Raw genomic sequence first — 19641 nt, 5'->3', positions numbered from 1 at the left:
CTGGGCGGAAATGGCGCGCCTTTGTCCAGATAGCTGGAGGCAACAGAACCTCATCACGCCAGAGTAGCAGGCTTTCAGCCCACCTGCCTACTTATTTTTAACCTTAATTTCCACCCTCTGGCACACCCCCTTTTCCAAAGACTTTTGAAACATTCAGAGCTCTCCAGGGGGCAAATTTGGCTTTCTGGGGGGCTAGTGACTTCAATCTACTGTTTGCTAGCCATAGTCAATAATTTGGTTATTAATTACTCAGAAATTATGTCTCTTGGACTTTTCATTAGTCACATTAGCTGTGTGTCCCTGGACAAGTCACTTAACATCTGTCTCCCTCAGGTTCCTCATCTGTAAAATGAGGCCAATAATAGTACCAAGCTCACAGAGTTCTACAGAGAATCAAATGAGATAATGTTTGTAAAGTGTTTGAGACTGTTCCTTGTACATAGTAGGCCCTTAAAAAAGCTTGTTCAATTTTCTCTTTTCCTTTTTCTTTTGTTATGATGTCATAATGAGGTGTAGAAATGAGGCTTCTAGAGAGGGTTGGGGTATATTGCCTCTCCTTTATTCTCTGAACGCATTCCAACCCACCTTTCATTTTTCTCTCTTCTGCTTTTTTCTTTAGGATATGGGAGTTGGCTTCCTTCTATAACCCATGTGGACAGGCCTAAGGGTGAGCTGAACTACTTAATTCAATGCAACAGACAGTTGTTTATTCAGTTAAGGTATGCATGCATTTGTTTGTTCATTTACCCTTTCATGAATTAATTATCCATTTATGTATTTATATTTTAAAATTTCTGTCAATAAATTTTGTTTTTACATAATTTTTATTCTATACACTATCCCCCACGTTGAGTCAATTTTAAATAATCAAAGAATAAAAAAGAGAAAAATGTTTCAACACAACAAATCATCATATGAACTAAGTCCAACAGTGTACTATGCAGTGTTGCACATCCATAGTCACTCACCTGTGGAAAGGAGGGAAGGAAGTGCAATTATCTCTTTATCGGTTTTCTGCATTAACTGCATTAAACATTTGTTAGATACTTATTCTTTTGAGCTACTGGGCCCAGAATAATTTTCACCCCTGGCTTTGTGCTGGGAATAATAGGACAATGAAACCGCCCCTGCCCTGAAGTAGCTGATGTTCTACTGAGGGTGGGCAGAGGGGAGGAGCATGCAGCAGCAGGTGCTCACCACTGCCAAACCCGGTAATTGACCAGCACAGAACATGACCAACTGCAGGTGTCAGGACTGCTGATTACTATACCTCCAGCTCCTCTTTATTGACAAATGATGTGCTTTAGGGACAACTGTCTGTGAAAGGGTGGGTCTGTTCATCCAGACTGAGAATAGGAGAAAATCAAGGCATTATGGGGTCCACTCCCCCTGAGCCAGATCCTGGTCCTGGAGGATTGGGAACAAGAACTTTCATACTCTTGGGCTGTAGAGGCTTCTGAAGCACTCCAGAGAAAACTCTCCCTCCATGCTGGGGGCTATATGAAAAAGTGTCTGAAGTTTGGGGGCTGCTCCTGCCTTCAAAGGAAAAAGAAAACATCAGAACACAGCTGTGGGAACTTCTGTGCCCAGCTCCCCATTTCCTGGAGTGACCAATTTTTTAGATGTGCACTTTGAGGGGATAAATATAAATGTATAAAGAAAGGATTAAACTCACAGAGAAATCGAGTAGATCCAAGTCTGACAAAAAATTACAAGGAAAGGCCCCAGATGGAGAACTTCCCTTTTTCCTCTCCAGGTTCCTGATGACTGCTGTGCCTGGTTCTGCTGCTGATACCTGTACCTGTCCTTCTCAGGAATCTCCTGGACAGATACTGGGGCCTGAGGGGTGAGATATGGGCAGGATTCAGGACAGTTCCTCTCTTACCCTTTTATTCCCCTCCCTCTTCTCCTAATTACATAGGCCCAGGAAAGGAGATTTTCTATTTGCTCTTAGGGTCCAAGGGTGGGGATTTCCCAAAAACTGGCCTCAGGACATGAACTTCCCAAAACCTTCAAGTCCGTATAAAGCTTCCTAAATGGTATTTCTCTGGTAAAGACTTTGATTCTCTCTAAACACTGACCTGTACGTGAGGGTATTAGGGGAATTAGTGTTGGTTTGAGCTGGTCCATTATCTCCAAAGTACTGATCTTTCCATTATATTTGCATATTTATCAGTCATGGTTCCTGAAATTTAAGGAAGAAATATCCCTTGTGGGCCCCCTGGTTCATTAACTTCTTCTAGCTCTTGCAGAACTTTTCTGAAAGTGAAATTGGGTATTCTCCTGTGCACTTAGCTGTCCATGGAAATCAAAGAGTCTCAGATTTCCTTAGATTACAGGTGGGGATTGGAATGAGGCTTGGACTGGCAGGAGCTTTGGATTTTAAGGTTGTAATAAGGAAAAAAAATTATATATACTTCCAAAGACATAAAATAATATGCATATATATTTATTCTTTCACAAACTATACACATGCAGTATGCATATACATATAAAGACATATAGGAATTCACATGTATATGCGTACTATATATACATATACATTCATATGCACTTACATATATGAATATATTTCTGCTTATGCCAGGTTCTATGAGTAATTTCTGGATGTTCTGTGAACTTGGAGGGAGGGAAATTATCTTTATTTTCACTAACCTCTACTTGCCTCTATCACAATCTCTTCTGCAGGCAAGCAGAGACAAAGATGCTTAGTCAGTCATAATCAACAGCAGAAACTGATACTCATCCTCTCACTCTCCTTAGGGTCTCAGGTCTTGTCTTTGTCTCTCCAACATCTTTAGGCAGGGATCTCCAGTGACAGAGAGATGGAGTGACTGTTCCCCAGTCATTTGGGATCCATAACACTGTATTCCTGGGAAATGCACTTACCACGCACATCATGATATAGTTAATAGAGTAGTATGCTTAATCCCAGAAGAGGTTGGGGTTTGAATCCTGCCCCGACACTGCCTTTCTGGGTGACTAGGAGCAAGTCAGTTTCCTTGTCTTAGCCTCAGGCAAATGGAAGTACGTCAAGCAAGAAGTATTTTGTGAAGAACCTGCTAAGAACCAGGAACTCTCCTAGTGGCTGGGGATAAAAAGACCAAACTTAAAGCAGTTTCTCCTCTCAAAGGGCTTGCAATAGAGTTGGGGATAGTGAACACATGCATATAGGTATATTTAGAACAATGCATGTATAGGCTACAAATGTGTGTGAGTTGTGTAGATATATAGACATGGCGGACAGGGGGCATGGATAGATGTGATCTGAGGTCAAGTCCACATCTGAAGAGAGCAGGAGATGGGCCATCCTCACACTGCCTGCACGCACAAAGACCAACAAAATAGTTTAAAGCAGGGAAATCATTTATCTAAGCAGAAGCCAACAGAAATTAGAGAAGGTCTACAGATGAGAATATACCAATGAATGGTCTGGAGTCAATGAGCTCTTTGATTCGGAGAGAGATTGGTTCTCAGCTCCAATCAGGAGATGGAGTTCTGTCACCTAGGGAAAGTCCACTCTTAGCAGTCTCTAGGGCTACAAGCCTTGGAATTCAAGGGATATGGTGAGTTTCCAGCTAGAAGAGCCTGAGAATGCCCTTCAATCTCTCTCTTTATCCACATTCCTCAAAGGTCTCTATTGACCTGTTTCCAATCACCTCATGGTAGGTATGAAACATACTGGTCAGCAATCTCTCATCAATTGAGGGCCGGGCCTCTTTTTCAATATAGTGGACACAGTACACAACAGAGGCCCACATTTTCTCTTACCATTTAGTGGGGTCTCATGTTGAAACTAGGTAAAAGACGTTTGTTCCTCATTCTTTAAGAAGACCAATGATATGAGGAAGGTAATGTTTTGACTCCCAAGCAAATTGAATGTAAGTGAGGCAGACCTGTACAACATCACCCACCTCACTCTTTCCTCAGGAGCCATCTGGGTCCAGTGGCAAGATGTATATCAAGATGATTGAAGATGGCCCCAGATGCAGTGGGAGACTTTGGTCTGTTTAAGCTACGGTCTTCCCCAGGTGTCAGTTTGTGTAAGTCAATACCCTTCAGGGATTAAGGCTAGGTAAGAAATGAGGCAAAAAATGACATCTTTTACATAGCAAAAGAGAAAAAAAATATCAGTCTGGGAGAGGAAGATCCTCAGGGTTTCTGGCCAAAACAGGAACAGTTGTGATTTATGCTCCTTCTGAGCCATCAAAACCCAAACAATGACCAGAGTGATTTGGGTTTAAAGCATGGTCAAGTAGCTCCATTGAATCCCAATAGATGTTATCAAAGCCTGGGTTTCCAATGCCATATTTCAAGAAATCAAAAATGAAGCTACATGTAATAAAAGAATTCATTGTCCTAGTTTTTTTGTTTTAATGATAGAATAAATAAGTAGGGAAGAGAAAAAAGATATCTAACCTCTAAACCCCAAACTACGTAAAAGACAATATTGGGATGGAAGGCAGTAGGAATTGGAGGATGACTCATGCAGTCAAGTTCTGCTTAAGCTGAGCCTTGAAGGACATGGGGGATTCTGAGGGATGGAGCTGGGGAGAGAGTGCATTCCAGGCCTTGGGGAGAGCACCACAAATGCACAGAAGAAAGAGAGTGCTGGGCATGATGAGAACCAACAGGAAGCAATTCTGGATTTGTTACTATGGATGTAGAAAGGAGGGATGATTGAGAAAGCTATCAATCATATTCTGACTTTGTTAGGAATAGCTGTTAATCCCAAATGGGAGAGTTCCTATTGGATCCTGGTCATGAGAGGAAGTCATTGGAGTTTTTGAAATTAGAGAGTGATGTGTGCAGATTTGTGGGTACTGATGGCCTGACCCATGGTTAACTCTGTTTGAGGGGAGAGATGGGATGTGAATTAGTGATGTTGTGGAGGTAGAAACCAGACTTGGAAATAGTTCGAATATATAGAGTGAAAATGAAGAGTCCAAGATGGCCCCAGAGGTTTCTGTCTGGTCATTCCTGGTCCAGGCCTAACACTACATGCTACATTTCTTCCTCATCCTTAGCTACTTCTTGGTTTCCTGTCTCCACTTGTTGCTTCAGGAATGGCGGACCCCAAAGCAAAGAATCATTTGAGTGTTTTCTCTGCTCATAACTGTACTTATTTATTGTATTGGATGAGACCTTCGCTTCCCACTCACAAGTGCCTCATAATATCTATTTATGAAGGAGAAAGACTTATATTAACATTGCTTTTCTATGGACAAGAGGACTAAGTCAGAGACATTGACACTGAACTGGTCAGGTGACACTGCCGGAGTGGCAGCTAGGTGGTGCTGTGGGTAGAGTGCTGGGCCTGTACTCAGGAAGACTTGCCTGAGTTCCAATGCAGTCTCAGACATTCCTGGCTGATCTTGTAAAGGTCACTTAGCCTCTGTCTCAGTTTCTTCAACTGTAAAGTAGGGATTATGATATCATCTACTTCCAAGGATCGTTGTGAAGATCACATGAGACAAAGCATACAAGTGCTTAGCACAGTGAGTAGCACGTAGTAGGTGTGTAATCAATGCTTATTTCCGTTCTCTCTCCCTCCCTGTCATTCTCTCTGGACCTTTCACGCCAGGTGGACACAAAGGAGCAATTATTTAATGTGAGAAGAGAAATAGTGTTTTTTACAAATCTGTTATATATGTACATTCCCATATTGTGTGTGCGTGTGTGTGTGTGTGTGTGTGTGTGTAAGAGAGAGAGACAGAGAACAAGTGAAAGAGAAAGAGACTAAGTATTGATATAGTTCTTACTCTATGCTAGGTACTGTGCTAAAGATCTCACTAACATTATTCCATTTGATCCTCACCACATCCTTGTCAGGTACGTGCTATTATTATCATAATTTTATAGTTGAGTAAACTGAGGCAGGAAAAGTTTTAATGACTTGCCCAGAGTCACCTAGCTACTGTCTGAGGTTGGATTTGAACTGAGGTCTTTCTGAACTAAGGCCTAGTGTTCTATCACCAGCTAGCCATCTAGATAGCTAGGTAGATCTAGACAGTATCCTATTTCAAGAACAAGTGAGACAAAAGGATAGATGCCCCTCTCTTCTTCCCCAGTACATAAATGCAGCCTATTTGCTTTAACAAAATGCCTTATTGAGGACAATTTGAAATTACGTCCAAAGAGTTATTAAACTACCTATATATCCTTTGACCCAGCAATACCACTACTTGGTCTATTTCCCAAGATGATTAGGGAAAAAGGGAAAGAATCTATATGTTTTAATCTAAAGTGTTTAGAGCAGCTCTTGTTGTGTTGCAAGGAACTGGAAATTGGATGCCCATCAATTGGGAATGGCTGAACAAGTTGTGGTCTATGATCATATTGGAAGACTACTGTGCTATAATAAATGATAAGCTCCATGATTTTAGAAAAACATGGAAAAAATTGCGTGAAATAATGAAGAGTGAGATGAGCAGAACCAAGCGAACATTCTATGCAGTAACAGCAGTAGCCTTTTAAGAATGATTTTTAGTGAATTAGCTATTTTGACTATTACAAATACCCAAATTAACCCTTTATAGGACATATGAAGAAAGATGCTTTCTGCATCCAGAGAAAGAACTGATAAAAAGAAGTATGTATGTATGTATATTTATATACACACACATACATGCATACATACATACATACACATGTACACATAGATGCATACATACACACATATACATATATGTGTGTATGTGTGTGTATATATATGTACATATATATGTGTGTATATATATAAATATATATGTACATATATATGTATATATTCATGTCTAATGGTAGCCATCTCTAGGGATGAGAGAGGAAGAAAAAAAGGGAAAAAGGAACAGCAAGTTATACATAGTAGATTTTCAGTTTCATGTATGATTATCTTTTTAAAGTTTTCTTTCTTTTTGTTTTGATATTTTTCTTTATTTTTTAATTTATTTGTTTTTAGTTTTCAGCATTCACTTCTACAAGATTTTGCGTTCCAAATTTTCTCCCCATCTCTCTGCTCACCCTACCCCAAGATGGCATGCATTCTGAATACCCCTTCCTCCAATCTGCCCTCTCTTCTATCATCTCCCCTCCCACTTCTCTTATCCCCTTCCCCTTCTATTTTCCTGTAGTGTAAGATAGGTTTCTGTACCCAATTGAGCGTGTATGTTGTTTCCTCCTTAAGCCAAATCCTATGAGAGTAAGAGTCACTCATTCTCTCTCACCTGCCCCCTCTTCCCCTCCACTATAAAAAGCTTTTTTTGGCCTCTTTTATGTGAGATAACTTACCCCATTCTACCTCTCCCTTTCTCCTTCATCCGGTATAATCCTCTCTCACCCCTTAATTTTATTTTTTAGATAGCATCCCTTCATATTCAATTAACCTTGTGACTTCTGTTTGTATATGTGATCCCTCCAACTACCCTAACACTGAGAAAGGTCTCGTGAGTTACCAATATCATCTTTCCATGTAGGGAATGTAAATAGTTCAACTTTAATAAATCTCTTATGATTTCTCTTTTCTGTTTACCTTTTCATGCTTCTCTTGAGTCTTGCATTTGAAAGTCAAATTTTCTATTTGGCTCTGGTCTTTTCATCAAGAATGCTTGAAAGTTCTCTATTTCATTGAATATCCATTTTCCCCCTGAAGGATTGTACTCAATTTTGCTGGGTAGGTGATTTTTGGTTTTAAGCCTAGCTCCTTTGCCCTCCAGAATATTATATTCCATGCCCTGTGGTCCTTTAATGCAGAAGCTGCTAAATCTTGTGTTATTCTGATTGTGTTTCTACAATACTTGAATTGTTTCTTTCTGGCTGTTTGAAATATTTTTTTCCTTTACCTGGGAACTCTGGAATTTGGCCATAACATTCCTAGGTGTTTTTCTTTTGGGGCTCTTTTAGGAGATGATCTATTTTGCCCTCTGGTTCTAGAATATCAGGGCAGTTTTCTTTGATAATTTCTGGAAAGATCATGTTTAGGCTCTTTTTTTTTTTTTATCATGGCTTTCAAATAGTCCAATAATTTTAAAATTACCTCTCCTCTATCTCTTTTCCAGGTCAGTTGTTTTTCCAATGAGATATTTCACATTGTCTTCTATTTTTTTCACTCTTTTGATTTTGTTTTATAATTTCTTGATTTCTCATAGAATCATTAGCTTCCATTTCCTCCACTCTAATTTTTAAGGAATTATTTTCTTCAGTGAGCTTTTGGACTTCCTTTCTCATTTGGACAATTCTGCTTTTTAAGGCATTCTTCTCTTTATTGTTTTTTTGGACCTCTTTTATCATATGGGGTAGTCTATCTTTTTTTTAATTTTTAGGCAATTGGGGTTAAGTGATTTGCCCAGGGTCACAAAACTAATAAGTACCAAGTGTTTGGTCTGAGGCCAGTTTTAAACTCAGGTTCTCCTGACTCCAAGGCCAGAGCTCCATCCACTGCACCACCTAGCTGCCATAGTCTACTTTTGAAGGTGTTATTGTCTTCAGGATTTTTTTGGGGGGTCTCCTTTAGCAAGCTGTTGACTGATTTTTCATGATTTTCTTGCATCACTCTCATTTCTCTTCCCAGTTTTTCCTCTACTTCTCTTACTTGCTTTTCAAAATCCCTTTTGAGCTCTTCCAAGGCCTGGGACTGATTCATATTTTTCTTGGAGGCTTTGGATGTAGGAGCTCTGACTTTGTTGTCTCCTTCTGGTTGTATGTTTTGATCTTCTTTGTCACCAAAGTAAGATTCTATGGTCTGACTCTTTTTGTACTGCTTGCTCATTTTTCCAGGCAATTACTTGACTTTTTAACTCTTTGTTAAGGTAGGGCTCTGCTTCCACTGTGGAGGGCATATTGTTCTAAGCTTCAGGGGTTTTGTTTTCAGAGATACTTCTAGGGACCTGTAAATTTTCAGTTCTTCCAAGGTAGTATGATCAAAGGCAAGGTTTACTCCTTTTCTGGTCTGTGCTCTGGTTTATGCCTGACCACAAGCACACTCTTCTGTCTTGGAACTGTGAGGAAAATTCCCTCTCCCCAGCCACCCTAAGCTTCTCCATGCCAGTGCTCCTCCTTGCCTCAGGACCACCACCCAGGACTACAACCCAACTCCAAGCATAGACAAAGCAAGAGAATCCTGCTTCAGTGCCAGCAAAGAGATCCCTGCAATCCCCCTCTGCTCAGCCACTAGATTCCCCACCACTGTTTGTGGACAGAGAGCTCTGGAAGCAGCAGCCACTGCCACCACCACCACCCCTGTGCCAGGGCTGGGGCTGGACCATGCTCCTCTCTCACTCAGGTCTGGCAGGCCTTTCTCACTGACCCTCTAAGTTGTCTTTGGTGTCTTAGCTATTTGTGATTCAGTCTCCTGAGGCCTGCTCCAGGTTTGCTGGGACCCTGTCTTTGCAGGCACAGGCTATGCTGAACTGTGCTCCTCTCCCAGCCCAGTGTAACATGACCTTTCCCATGGACCATCCAGGTTGTCTTGGGCTGGAAATTTGTTTCATTCTGTCTTTTTGTGGATTCTGTTGCTCTAGAATTTGTTTAGAGTCATTTTTTTGCAGGTATTTGGAGGGGTTTGGGGGAGAGTTCAAGCAAGTCACTGCTTTTACTCTGCCATCTTGGCTCTACCCCAATTGTCTTGATTATCTTTTTTCATTGTACTATATTTTGAAAATTCTTGTTTTATTCCATAAATTAAAACAAAATTAAAACAACAAAATTAAGACAACAACAAAATGCCTTGGCCAGGGAGAGATCTTTTCAAAGATTCATTTCCTGGAGGTAATTACCCTACTCATGACTTAGAATGATAGGAAGAAGATTTTTAAATTTGAAATATCCATTAAATTACTAATGAAAGGCCTCTCTGGTTTCCTTGATCCAAGCCCTTATTCACCACTTTGAGGTGCAGAGAGGTTTAACCCACATCCCTGAATGAATGTTTCTTCTGGCTGTAGAAAGATCCAACTCAATCTTGATGATTTGCCACAATTTTTTTTGTCTAAGTTCCCCAACCAGGGTTTCCTCTGGAAACCATTGACTTAGGTAATCTTGGCTATTAACAAAGCAAAGGGGCCTTAGCAGCCTAGCAATGCAGAGATCACAGGAAAAGTTTTACTTAATGAAAAACAAACACAACCCAGAGGACAGAAAAGATCTGTATTTGAATCCACAAGTGGTCATGACAGCCCTCCTTGGTCATCAATGGCTTCCATGCTCCCCAGTGCCCCATAGAATCCCCCCCAGTGATGTCAAACTCAAATAGAAACTGATGCCTAGGATTCACATACTGAATTAGAAAAACAAAAATTTACCATTATCCATGTTGTGTTGTGCTTTTATTTATTTTGGTAAACACTTTCCAATGACAATTTAATCAGGTTTGGAGAATGAAGCCCTGGGCCCTGGGGCTATGTGTTTGACCCCTCTCTGGAAGATCCCTTGTGCTCATGGAGATGGAATGAGGCCAAGAACATTCATGATATTACTAATAACAAGTCTGTGCAGAGATTTTCTTCTTTTCTCGTCTTCATTGCCAGAGAAGTCTGGGGATGGAGTGGTTCTAGGTATTTTTTATTTAGAGGTGAAGAAACTGAGTCTAGGAGGAGTGTAGTGACTTGCCCAGGGTCACAGAGCTAATAAGTACATGAGTTGACTTTAGCTAACAGAGCCTCCTCCTTCCACAACTGACTGCCTCTTTCCAAACCAGAAATGAGTTACAGGTATCAAAATATTGTGGAGATACCTTGTTTCCCAGTGCTAAGGCCCTGTGTCCTGTGCTTTACTTAACAAGAATCCTCTGTGCTCTGGAATGACCTTACCCTCTGGCAAAGTATATTGCTTGGACCAGCACCAGGTGTTCACTGAGGGATTTAGTTCCCCCTATTTCCCAGGGCCATTCACCACATGTTCATACTGTACTCCTGTCCCCATCATAGAACTCAGGTTCTGTGCCCCAGATTAATCATGACCCCCAAGACTTGAGAAAATGACTTGCCATAGGACCCAAGAATGCATGGATTGTACCAAGAAATGCTAACCAAGTGAACAGTAATACAAGACCTAAAAATGCTCATGTCACTGGTAGTTTTTATGCATATAATACCTGCCTTTGGTCCAGCACGTTAAGCCCTCCTTCTTTGGGGGGGGGTGTTCCCCTGCAGGCAACATCTTCCTCATTCTGAAACTAAACTTCTGTTTGTGTCCTGATACACCTGTCTCTAGCCTGATCTATTTTGGCTCCTTCCACCCACAGGTTAGAGGCAGGTCCAGTCCAGTTGACACAGGATCATCTCATTCATCTCCCAACTCACAAAAAACCCCTGAACAAATCTCAGTGTGTGCTCAATCTGAAATGCTTTGGGAGTTGTTCAGAGCACATTGGTCTCCTTTCGTTGGTAATTCACTTCAATGTTAAACATTCAGCTTCAGGCACATCATCATCCTTATGTCCAGCTTACCTTCATGCTGCATTTTAAATCCATTTTAATTGTGTTTCCTTAGGCAGGAAGCAGAGCTGGTGCCCATCCATATTGAAGATCTTCCTGAATAGGATTAAACGGGACAAATTGGATAAAGCAGGAATGACTAGGCTTACATGAAAAAAAAAAGCAGCTTACCTCCACCTTCTAAATCTTTTCTGTCTGTTAATGAGGCTTCCACATCCAAAGTCTTTTTGGGGTCCAGTCCTTGTCCTCTTTTAAACCACAATCATTGGAAAGCTTGATGGGAGGATCTTCAGCAAATAGGGACATGATGTTGTATCAGAGAAAAATGTTTGATGAAGTCCATGATGCATGTGATCTACAGTGAAAATTCTCAGCTGAAAAGCTGACCCACCAATTTGTCATGAAATGAATTGCATTAAATGATACTTGCATTCACGAAAAAGGAGGAAATGATGAAACACCAAATTATTCCTGAAAAGATAATGAAAAGTAGTACAGTAAAAGAAACAATGACATCTCCCTAGGCCAAGAATAAATGAGCCTTTAGAGAGGCAGGGAGTGAAGGGACCAAGGTAAAGACTGTCAGAGACCTGAGTCTTTGTATTGCCCCCTATGACTCTCAGACTGTCAAGTCACATTTGGGCCTGACATTTACTGCTAGAGAGTTAGAGGCAAGAGAGCAAGTCTCATATTCATACACACTAGGGGAAGCCAAGGTGGTACAGTGGATATAAGGCTGGGCCTGGAGTTAGGAAAATTTATCTTCCTCAGTCCAAATTTGGCCTCAGAAACTTAGTAGCTGCATGACCCTGGGCAAGTCATTTAACCCTATTTGCCTCTGTTTCCTCATCTGCAAAATGAGCTGGAAATGGAAAAGGTAGAACACATCAGTATCTATGACCAAAAAAATGAGGTTACAAAGAGTCAAACATGACTGAAAACTGAATGAACAACAGCAAGATTTATACACATGTATACATTTCTATTTATGCCAGGTACCCTTAAACTGGAGTCCATGAATAGAGTTGGGCTACTCTGTGAACTTGTATTGGGAGAAAAATGTCTTTATTTTCAATGATGTCTAACTGAACTAATTGAGGGGGATGGGTTCTTTGCTCCTGTACTGCTGCCATTCCCATATGGAAGGTCAACTCAATCAGCCACCTTTGTATCAGCTACCCTGGCAACATTTTTTTGTTTCTCTTTTTCTTTACTGAGCAGGGGGTCAAATACCAACCTACCAGAACAGTCCAGAGTCCAAGGAGTGGACCTTGCTGGGGCAAGGAAATCTTCTTCATCAGCAAAGGCAACTCTTAAGCAGAGAAGTAGTACAAGCTTTGGCTCATTTTACTAGCAGACCTGTTCCAAAGGTTGTATGGACAATAGAGAGAGTGAGCAACAAGTGAAAATGCCTAAATGGTAATCATACAAGCTGCCTTTGTCCTTTATCATTCTCCTGATAATCACGCAGATTAGAAATCTCCATTTTTTTCTTAGGTCCAGGAACAATCCTATCGTTTTAGTGCAAACCTGTTCTGTCTACACATACTCTCAGTCCCAATGGATTGGTTCCCTTGTGAGGGACTCTGAAATAGTGAATAGATTCTTGGACTTGGAGTCAGCAAAATCTGAATTAAAATTCTTCCTCTTACTAAATGTGTGATGCTGGGCAGTTAATGCAGCTTCTCTAAGCCTCTCTGAGTTTCCTCATTTCTAAATGGGGAAAATAGTACCATAGTAGCACCTATATCCTAGGTACAATGAGGGAACTACCCCATCTTGTGACAACTCATTAAGAGTCTCAATGAAGCTGCTTCTGGATGTACATGATGGACTGAAGACCTTTATCTTCCCCCTTCAGAGCATAATCAGGGATCCCTTGAGTGGGTCCTTTTGACTTCTGGTATAATGATGAAATTTCCCTTTTTTTGGTTTTTTGTTAAATGCCCATTATTAAAAAATTAAGGATTACACTCAACTTTTCTGAGTAAGTTAAAAAGGAAAATGGAAAGCAGAATGAATTAAACATCAGAATCCAACAATGTGTTTTTTACAAGAAACACATTTAATAATCAGAGATACATGCAGAGTTAAAATGAAGAGTTGGCATAAAATTTATTATGCTTCACCTGATGCAAAAAAGGCAGGGGTAGTAATTATGATCTCAGACAAAGTTAAGGCTAAAATAGACTTAATTAAAAGAAATAAGCAGGGTAATTATATTTTGATAAAAGATACCATTGACAATGAAGTAATATCAATACTGAACCTGTATGCACCAAATACAGTAGCATCTAAAATTTTAAGTTAAGTGAATTATGGGATGGAAGTAGATAGCAGTACTATAATAGTGGGGGACTTTAATCTTCCCCTCTCAGAACTTGATAAATCTAACCAAAATTAAACAAGAAAGAAGTCAAGGAAGTGAGTAGAATTTTAGATAGGATAGATAATGATAGGGCATTGGAGAGAATTTAATGGAAATAGAAAGGAATATACCTTTTTCTTAGCAGTTTATGGTACCTTTACAAAGATTGACCATACATTAGAATATAAAAATTTTACAGTTAAAAGCAGAAATATTAGAAGTATCCTTTTCAGATCACAATGCAGTAAAAATTATATTTAATAAGGGACCATGGAAACAGAGATTAAAAACTAATTGGAGATTGAACAACCTAATCTTAAAGAATGTTTGGTTAAAGAACGAATCATAGAAACAATAATTTCATTAAAGAGAATGACAATGAGACAACATATCAAAACCTATGCAATTGAGCAAAAACAGGAATCAGAAGAAACTCATATCTCTAAATGCTTACATCAATAAAATAGAGAAGGACCAGTTCAATGGATTGTGTATACAATTAAAAAAAGGAGAACAAGAACAAACTAGATATCCCCAATTAAACACTAAATTGGAAATCCTAAAAATTAAAGGTGAGATTAATAAAATTGAGTTTAAAAACCATTGAATTAAGAAATAAAACTGGCTGTTTTATGAATAAGCCAATAAGATAGATAAAGTATTGGTTAATTGGATTAAAAAAAAGAGAAGAAAACAAAGTCATTAGTATCAAAAATGAAAAGGGCGAATCTAACACTGATGAAGATGAAATTAAATTGATTATAAGGAATTATTTGGCCAAATTATATGCCAATAAATTTAATAATTTAAGTGAAATGGAAGAATATTTACAAAACTATAAATTTCCTAGATTAGCAGAAAAGGGAATAGAATATCTAAATAGACCTATTTTAGAAAGAGAAATTGAAAAAAAGAGAAGGAAATTGAACAGACCAGAAATGATCTTCCTAAGAGAAAAGCATTGAGACCAGATGAATTTACAAGTGAATTCTACGAAACATTTAAAGATGAACAAATTCAATATTAAATACATTATTCAGAATAATAGGCAAAGAAGGGGTCTGACCAAACTCCTTTTATGAAACAAATATGACACTGATAACTAAATCAGGAAAAGTAAGAACAGGAAGAAATTTATAGACCAATTTTATTAATCAATATAGAGGAAAAATCCTAAATAAAATACTAGCTACAAAATATATTACTATGACAATACATTATGCTCAAGTGGGTTTATACCAGGAATGCAGGGATAGCTTACTGTAATGAAAACTCTTAACATAATTGATTGTATAAATGATAAAAGCAAAATAAAACCATATGAGCACACCATTCTGTGCCTGGACCAAATAAGATATGGGACCTGAAAAAACACTGAAAAAAGTGAGTTCATTCTCACTAGAGGAATCAATTGGAGGCTGAATGATCAGGATATTCTATAGGAGATTGTTGTTTAGTGTGTATGTGTGTGTGTGTGTGTGTGTGTGTGTGTGTGATGTATATGTCTTCAGTATCTGTGTTGTGTGACATGTGTGCGTGTGGTATGATATGTATGTGTGTGTGTGTGAGATGATGTGTCCCCCAGCTTTGGTCTCATTAGGATGCCCCCTCTCATATTACACCCCCGTAATACCTGTCCTGATCAGGAGCTAGGTTATGCAGAATGAGAGACATTGGAATAGAGGAGTCACAGAAACATAGAGGCTCAGAGAGATGGAGACCTGGAGAAACAGACTGGAAATAAGAGAGGATGCTGAACTCCAGCCTTGACCTTTAGAGGCAGAGAAGTATTTAGCTGAAGTCCCATGATGGGAGTGGCGGTGGTGGAGAAAGATGAGGGAGGGGAACATAGCTGAGCTGGAGTCTCCTCTTTTTTAGGGCTGGGGATGAGGTCTGAGGGCAAGTCTTGTGGATCAAACCTGAGAAAAGAAGACAAGGTCGGGGAACATGGCCCATTGAACCTTGAGGAATCTGACATCTGACTCTATGCTTTTATTTAAAGAGTTTCACAAGGAAAAGACAGAGAGACATGGGGCATTAGAGGATGTCTTTCCTTTTCCTCTACTCTTCAAGATGGGGACAGAGGCTATTTCTTGGAGTAGACCTCTTCTGGGCTGGTGACACATGAGGCCCTGTACCTGACTCCCCAGGTAAAGGAGCATTCAGTGAGCTAGGGGGTCCCAAAGTGCACAGAGCATTGGAGTTAGGAAGATCTTAATTCAATCCAATCTCAGATACTTACTTGCTTTGGGACCCTGGGCAAGTCATTGAACCTCTGCCTGCCTCAGTTTCCTCAGGCATAAAATGGGAATTATGAGAGCACCTACCTCCCAGGTATATTGAAAGAATTAAATGAGATATTTGTTTTTTTTCTTTAATTTTTTTTAAATTTATTTTGATTTATCAACAATCCCATAAGCTTTTGAGTTTTACATTTTTCTCCCCCTCCCCCCCAACTCCCTCCCCAAAATGGTATGCAATCTGATATAGGCTTTACATATACATTCCTATTACACATATTTTCACATTAGTCATGTTGTAAGGAAGAATTAGAACCAATGGGAGGATCCACAAGAAAGAGGATACAGAAGAAAAAAATAGCCAATGGTCTGCTTCAATCTGCATTCAAACTCCACGGTTCTTTCTTTGGATGTGGACAGCATTTTCCATCATGAGGTCTTTGGAGATGTCTTAAATCCTTGAATTACCGAGAAGGGCTAAGTCTATCAACATTAGTCATCTCACAAACATGGCTGTTACCGTGTACAATGTTCTCCTGGTTCTGCTCACTTCCATCAGCATCAGACCATACAAGTTTTTCCAGGTTTTTTTGAAGTCTGCCTGCTCATCATTTCTTGTAGCACAATAGTATTCCATTACATTCATACACCACAACTTGTTCAGCCATTCCCCAATGGATGGGCATTCTCTCAATTTCCAATTCTTGGCCACCACAAAAAGAGCTGTTATAAATATTTTTGTACATGTGGGTCTTTTCCCCATTTTTATGATCTCTGGGAGATAGCCCTAGAAGTGCTATTGCTGGGTCAAAGGGTATGCACATTTTTGTAGCCCTTTGGGCATAGTTGCAAAGTGTTCTCCAGAATGGTTGGATCTCAATGAGATATTTGTAAAACACTTTGTGCAGTGTCTGGTATAGTTTTATTCAGTCATGGAACCTTTGTGACTCCCATCTGAGGCTTTCTTGGCAAAGATACTGGAGTGGTTTACCATTTCTTTTGCTAGCTAATTTAACAGATAAGAAAACTGAGGCAAATGGAGTTAAGTGACTTGCTCAGGGTCACACAGCTGGTAAGTGTCAGGGCCACATTTGAACTCAAGTCTTCCCATTCCAAGCCATGGAGCTCTATCCTCTGCACTGCCCAGCTGCCTGGCATGTACTGGGCACCTAATAAATGTTTATTCATCACTTAGAGTTCAAACCCTAGGTACCAACAAAGGGATGGAAGAAGGAGTCCTGGTTTCCCTCCCAGGGAAGTGGGAAGGGGCCTGCAGCTGGTCCTGAGGCAGGGGCCTCTTTTCAAGGGCTGCATCTTGTTTTTAGCTTCAGGATGATATCTCTGGGCTGTTGGTGTGGGGAATATTCCTCATCCCACCTCGCTTGTCCCCCAGGACTCTCTGAAGGACCACCCTGAGGGGTTCCTTCCTTCTTTTATGACTTTGGCTGCCTAGGAAGAAGTAAATGAAAGGTTTCACACTGCTGTTTATGCCAGCCAGGAGCTGACAGAGCCAATAAGGCTTGAAAACTTAGTGGAAGCACAGTATGAAATCCTCCATCCCCATGGGCAGGCCACAGGGCAAGAACACGAGGAACACCAGTAGAATCAGGAGGTAGAACCGGGGTGCTGCTGGCCCTGGGAGCCACACTGGACCCTCAGCAGCAGAGCCAGGCTGGACACGCACAGCACACAAGTGAAGAGGATGAGCCGCATGACCTCGATGATGAGGTCACGACAGCAATGGTGACTACGCACATGAAAACAAATGACAAAATCTTCTACCCCGAGCAGGCAGTTCCAAGCCCACAAGACAGCGCACACAGCAGCAGACGTGTGCTTGGGGCGGTGAAATCTATACTAGAGGGGAAAGGGCACGGCTAGACAGCGCTCGGTGCTGATCACAGCCAGGAGGCTCAGGTCCACAGTTTAGAACATGTATGTGATGTAGATCAATACTTCGAACATGAAAGAATAATGCAAATAGCTAACAAATTCATGTATGGAGATCAGAAAGGAGCAAGAAAGGAAGAGGGTGTTGGCTCCTGCCAGGTTAAGGATGTAGACAGAGAAGGGGTTTCTGGGTATGGGGAAGCCCGGGAGCCACAGGAGGAGGCTGTTCCCCACCAGTCCAACCAAGGCAATGAGCAGAGACAGCATCCGCATCCAGTTACTCAATTCAAATTTTCCACTTTTCTCAGGCCCAGGAACTAAACCTTCATTTGCGTTTCTCTCTGTTGTGTTGTCTTGAACATATTTCAACTGCTCAGGGGTGGGAGACATGGCCATGATGGTTGGTCCCAGCCCCGGGAAGCCCTACTCCTCTGAGACCCCCTGGGGACATGAAGACAAGGAAGTGCATTAGGGTTTTTTTTCCAGAGATTTACTCCCATCTTCAAGAGTTAGAGCCTCTCTTCCCCTCTCCCTCTCTCTAGGATGCAGCTAGGTGTCACCACAATGCACAGAGGTATTGGCCTCGACTAAGAAAGGAATTAAAATCTAATTTCAGACAATCAGTGGTGAGAGAAATGACTACTTCACTCATGTTAATAACCAATTATTCAGTTAGGATTGATTCCCTTCCTATTTCCTCATTCAGAAACCAGCCCTCCTGCAGGTTATTCAGCTGGTCTCTGAAGGACATTGCTGATAGATGAGATTTCCCAAATCCTCGGGGTACATTCTCTTCCAGCTTGGGTGGGCCCCCACCCAATGAGAAGATTTTACGAAGGAAATCTTGTGTAGGTGAAATTCTTAACCCATCATTGCTCATTGACGAGGTGAAGACAGATGTCTCTGTCCAGATGGCTAGAAGCAGCTGAACCTCATCATGCCCTCAGCAGGAGGAGCTGAAGGCATTCAGGCCACCTCCTTGTCCACCTCCTGCATTGATCGTTAACCAATCAGAGTTGATTTCCGTCCTCAGGCACACCCCCTTTCCAAAGACTTTTTAAACATCCAGTGTTCTCCAGGGCTTATCATTGGCTTCCAAGAGGGCTATTGACCTCAATCTATTAATTATTTTCTATGCATAGTTAATGAATTGGTCATTGATTATCCAGAAATCTTGTCTCTTTTCATAAATTACCAGACAACTCACTTAGCATCTGTCTCCCTCAGGTTCCTCAACTGTAAAATGAGGCCAATAGTAACACAAAGCTCATAGGTTTCTTCAGGGGATCAAATGAGATGATATTTATAAAGTGTTTAAAACTGTGCCTGGCACATAGTAGGCCCTTAAACAAGTTTATTCCATTCTCCTCTTTCCCCCTTTCTCTTGTCATCATGTCATCAGCCTCACTCTCTCCCCTTGAACTATTTGGGTCCAGTGGCAAGATATAGATCAAGAAGAATGGAGATGGTCCTGAATGCAATGGGAGACCTTGGCCATTTTAAGCTAAGGTCTTTCCCAGGTCTCAGTTTGTCTGAGGCAACACCCATTCAGTGATTAGAGCTAGGAAACAAATGAAGCAAAAAAATGGTCTCTTTTACCTAACAAAAAAAAATCCAACTAGGAGGGGAAGACTGTCAGGGTTCCTTTCCAAAACGGGGACAATTTCTATTGACACTCACTCTGAGCCATGAAAACCTAAATAATAACCAAGTCAGGCTTGGCCTGGGACCT

The 19641-nt window shown here is 40.7% G+C and overlaps 1 pseudogene; it reads right to left on the bottom strand.

Moving 5' to 3' along the window:
* Positions 1–17346: 17346 nt before the first annotated feature.
* LOC144455414 (mas-related G-protein coupled receptor member X1-like) lies at positions 17347–18305 on the bottom strand (annotated as a pseudogene).
* Positions 18306–19641: the final 1336 nt, after the last annotated feature.

The sequence above is a fragment of the Phascolarctos cinereus genome, unplaced genomic scaffold, assembly GCF_003287225.1.
Source record: "Phascolarctos cinereus isolate Bilbo 61053 unplaced genomic scaffold, phaCin_HiC Scaffold_9;HRSCAF=440, whole genome shotgun sequence".
NCBI classification, from domain to species: Eukaryota; Metazoa; Chordata; class Mammalia; order Diprotodontia; family Phascolarctidae; genus Phascolarctos; species Phascolarctos cinereus.
The sequence above is the reverse complement of the archived record's forward strand: the minus strand, read 5'-3'. Positions and strand labels throughout refer to the sequence as shown.